We start from the raw sequence: 5285 nt of genomic DNA on the forward strand, positions 1-5285 counted from the left end.
ACTTGCCCATGCCGACCACAATGCCCCATCTACACTAGTCCTGCACTTGGCCTGTATCCCTCTAAATCTATCCTATCCTGTACCTATCCAAATGTTTCTTAAACATTGCTATAGTACCTGCCTCAACTCCACATCCGGCAACTCGTTTCATACACCCACCACCCTTTGTGTAAAACTGTTATCCCTCAGGTTCCTTTTAAATCCTTTCCCCCTCACCTTAAACCTATGTCCTCTGGTTCTCGATTCCCCTGCTCTGGCTAAAAGACTGTGATAAAGGCCGAGACTGCTCAATCCCTGCCTATAGCACAGTCTTGGAAACATTCTTCTAAATCTTCATTGCACCCTTTCCAGCTTGACATCTTTCCTATAAATGTGGTCTCACTAATACCTTGTATAACTGCAGCATGACCACCCAACTTCTATATGCAATACTCTGAATGATGAAGGCCAATGTATTGAAAGCCTTTTTGACCACCGTATCTACCTGTGACGCCACTTTCAAGGAACTATGTGCCTGCTCTCCTAGATCCCTCTGCTATTCACTGTAGAGCCTGCCCATGTTAGACTTCCCAAAATGCAACACCTCACATTTCTCTGAATTAAATTCCATCAAGCACTCCTGGTATTTATATACTCCTATCGAGTCTTCCCTCAACCTTCAATGTTCCAGAGAAAACAATTCAAGACTATCCAATCGACTCTAACCAGGGACCCCGACAGTCCTTTCAGGTGAGACAGAGGTTCACTTACACCTCCTCCAACCTCATCTACTGTATCCATTGTTCAGGACGTGAACTCTTATACATCGGTGAGACCAAATGCAGACTGGGCGATCGTTTCGCTGAACACCTTCACTCAGCCCGCGTGAACCAACCTGATCTCCCAGTTGCTGGACACTTTAATTCTCCTTTATAACAAGCCAATTAACCTACAAACCTGTATGTCTTTGGCGTGTGAGAGGAAACTGAAGATCTTGGAGAAAGCCTACGCAGGTCACGGGGAGAACGTACAAACTCCGTACTGACAAGTACCCATAGTCAGGATTGAACCCCGGTTTCTGGCCCTGCAAGGCAATAGTTCTACCACTATGCCACTGTGCGAAAGACTAAGCATAGACTAAGTGACTATTTCACAGAACGTTTGTGCTCTGTCCACCAAGGCCTGTTGGACCTCAGTTACTAACCACTTTAACTCCTCTTCCCAATCCCATAGATACTGTACTTGGCCTCCTTCATTGCCAGTTCCCAAGCAAACTGGGAAAACAACTCACCTCATATTCTGCTTGAGTAGCTTACATCCCATAGTTCCATTTTATTCCCTCTGCTGACACTCGCATCCTTTCCCCTGGTTTTACATTTTGCACCTCTAGTCTTTGTCCCCTCACCTGTATCCACCTATCACTTGCCAGGTTTAGTCCCACCCCCACCCCTCTTTTCCAGGCTTTCTCTCCCCTGCTCGTTTGAACAAAGAACCTGACCTGAAATATCTATCCGATCCCTTCACCGATGCTGCCTGACCTGCTGAGTTCCTCCAGCAGTTTGTTTTTTGCTGAAGATTTCAGTATCTGCAGTCTCCTATCTCCATTGAGTTCAAGAGTTTGGACGTTATGTTACAGTTGTACAAAACGTAGGTTAGGTCATTAAGCTCCAGGAAATATATAATTGGGAGAGGGCGGAGAAAATATTCGCAGGATGGTGCCTCAACTGGAAATATTCAGTTATCACGAGGGATTGTTTCGGCTGGGTTTGTTTTCCCTGGAGCAAAGGAGGTTGAGAGGTAACATGATAGAGGTATGTAAAATTATGAAAGGCACCGACGGGATAGTGTGAGAATAAGAAAATAACTGCAGATGCTGGTACAGATCGAAGGTTTTTATTCACAAAATGCTGGAGTAACTCAGCAGGTCAGGCAGCATCTCGGGTGAGAAGGAATGGGTGACGTTTCGGGTCGAGACCCTTCTTCAGACTGATGTCAGGGGGGCGGGACAAAGGAAGGATATAGGTGGAGACAGGAAGATAGAGGGAGATCTGGGAAGGAGGAAGGGAAGTGAGGGACAGAGGAACTATCTAAAGTTGGAGAAGTCGATGTTCATACCACTGGGCTGCAAACTGCCCAGGCGAAATATGAGGTGCTGTTCCTCCAATTTCCGGTGGGCCTCACTATGGCCCTGGAGGAGGCCCATGACAGAAAGGTCAGACTGGGAATGGGAGGGGGAGTTGAAGTGCTCGGCCACCGGGAGATCAGTTTGATTAATGCGGATGTGGCTCTGAAGCTCGGTGCAGCCAACGCCAAGGCCCTGTGGGGGAGGACCACAGTCTAGGGTCCTTCCGCTGCTGGACATGGGGGGCAGGGTGTGGTGGAGAGAGACGCCCCTCCAAATAAGGGATATGTATGTAAATGTATGTAAATGTCTAAGTAAATTCCTGTATTGAATATGTAACCTCCGGAAATGTCGGATGGGTTTGTTTAAAAATGATGGTTTGTAAATGATATTTATTACTTGAATAAAGTATTTTTTGATATAAAAAAAAAAAAAATAAATAAAAAAAAAAAGCGGATGTGGCCCGTCCCTCCCTCCTACGCCACGGGGATCACCCGGGCCGTCTTCCGTTTCATCTGGGGGTCGGCGATGGACCGGGTGCGACGAGCCACAATGCACAAGTCGGCAGACAACCGGGGTAAAGACGTGCCCAACGTCGCCCTCATTCTGATGGCCACTTTCGTGTGTGGCTGCATCAGGCGGAGCATAGAGCCAAGGCACGTGGGCACCAAATGCCACTACCTGCTGAGGTTCTACCTGTCCCCGGTGTTGCGAAGGATGGGCCTGGCGCAGATGCCACGCAATGTGCCAGTCAGCTGGACATTGCCAAACCATCTGTCGTTTGTGGACAGGTTCTTCCGGACCAACACCTTTGACCACAAGTCCATCGGGCAGTGGTCAGCACGGAACGTCCTGCAGGCACTGCAGGGGAATGACTCCATGGATCCTGTGGCGTGGTTCCCAGAACAGACAGCCCAGCTTGTCTGGCAAAATGCCTCATCGCCAGTACTCACCAACAAGCACCAAGACCTGGCTTGGCTGGCGGTGAGGGGAGCCCTCCCAGTCAGATCCTTCCTGCACCGCCGGAACCTCACTACCAGCGCACGCTGCCCTCGGGACGGCTGCTACGGAGAGGAAACGGTGGCCCACCTCTTCAAAGAGTGTGGATTTGCCAGGAGAGTCTGGAGAGGTCTGCAGGGGTCCCTGTCACGATTCATTCCGAGCAGCTCCGTCACAGAGGACTCTGTGCTCTACGGACTGTTCCCAGGGACGCATTCCGAGACTGACATCGAGTGCTGCTGGAAGGTCATCAACTCGGTGAAAGACGCCCTTTGGTCTGCCCGATCCTTGTTGACCTCCCAGCGGAGCGAGCTGTCCGTCAAGGAATGTTGCCGACTGGCCCACTGCAGACTGCAGGAGTACGTGCTGAGGGACGCTCTGAAGCTCGGTGCAGCCAACGCCAAGGCCCTGTGGGGGAGGACCACAGTCTAGGGTCCTTCCGCTGCTGGACATGGGGGGCAGGGTGTGGTGGAGAGAGACGCCCCTCCAAATAAGGGATATGTATGTAAATGTATGTAAAGGTCTAAGTAAATGCCTGTATTGAATATGTAACCTCCGGGAATGTCGGATGGGTTTGTTTTAAAAATGATGGTTTGTAAATGATATTTATAACTTGAATAAAGTATTTTTTGATAAAAAAAATAAATAATGCGGACCGAACGCAGGTGTTCAGCGAAGCGATCGCCGAGCCTGCACTTGGTTTCGCCGATGTAAATAAGTTGACATTTAGAGCAGCGGATGCAATAGATGAGGTTGGAGGAGGTGCAGGTGAATCTATGTCTCACCTGGAAAGACTGTTTGGGTCCTTGGATGGAGTTGAGGGGGGAGGTAAAGGGACAGGTGTTGCATCTCGTGCGGTTGCAGGGGAAAGTGCCCGGGGTTGGGGTGGTTTGGGTAGGAAGGGACGAGTGGACCAGGGAGTTACGGAGGGAACGGTCTCTGCGGAAAGCAGAGAGGGGAGGGGATGGGAAGATATGGCCAGTGGTGGGGTCCGGTTGTAGGTGACGGAAATGTTGGTGGATGATTCGTTGGATCCGCTGGCTGGTGGGGTGGAAGGTGAGAACGAGGACGGAAATGTTGGTGGACCCACGGGATAGTGTGGGAAGGAACTGTAGATGCTGGTTTACACCAAAGATAGACACAAAATGCTGGAGTAACTCAGCGGGTCAAGAGAAAATTAATAGGTGATGTTTTGGGTTGAGAACCTTCTTCGGACTGAGAGTGAGGAAGGATAAATAGTGTCTATTTGCCACGTTAAGGGTGCCCAAAACTAGAGAACATAGGAATAAGAGAAGGGAGATCTGAGGGCTAAATGTTTTGCACCAGGAGGAGATGATGACTGGAATGAGCTGCCAGAAGAGATAGTGGAGGCAGGAGCAATACCAATATTTAACAGGCATCGGAACACGTGCTTGAATGAGAAGGACATAAGGGAATATGGAATTATTAATGCAGACAAGTGTGATTAATGGTTTAGATGTAGTGGGCCGGAGAGCCTGTGACCCTAGAGCCAGTGACCCTAGAGCCTGTGACCCTAGAGCCTGTGACCCTAGAGCCAGTGACCCTAGAGCCAGTGACCCTAGAGCCAGTGACCCCAGAGCCAGTGACCCCAGAGCCAGTGACCCCAGAGCCAGTGACCCTAGAGCCTGTGACCCTAGAGCCAGTGACCCTAGAGCCCGTGACCCTAGAGCCAGTGACCCTAGAGCCAGTGACCCTAGAGCCTGTGACCCTAGAGCCAGTGACCCTAGAGCCTGTGACCCTAGAGCCTGTGACCCTAGAGCCAGTGATCCTAGAGCCTGTGACCCTAGAGCCAGTGACCCTAGAGCCTGTGACCCTAGAGCCAGTGACCCTAGAGCCTGTGACCCTAGAGCCAGTGACCCTAGAGCCAGTGACCCTAGAGCCTGTGACCCTAGAGCCAGTGACCCTAGAGCCTGTGACCCTAGAGCCAGTGACCCTAGAGCCTGTGACCCTAGAGCCTGTGACCCTAGAGCCTGTGACCCTAGAGCCTGTGACCCTAGAGCCAGTGACCCTAGAGCCAGTGAGTGTAAGTGACACGGCCAACTTGTTATACATTTAACCCTCACATCACGGTCGGTGCATTAAACGGTTAAACCAATCCGGGGGGGGGGGGGGGGGGTCACGCAGCAGTTTGTTGAGCCAATTCCTGGAGCTTTAAACAACAACT

This window comes from Rhinoraja longicauda, chromosome 24 (genome assembly GCF_053455715.1).
Source record: "Rhinoraja longicauda isolate Sanriku21f chromosome 24, sRhiLon1.1, whole genome shotgun sequence".
NCBI lineage: Eukaryota > Metazoa > Chordata > Chondrichthyes > Rajiformes > Arhynchobatidae > Rhinoraja > Rhinoraja longicauda.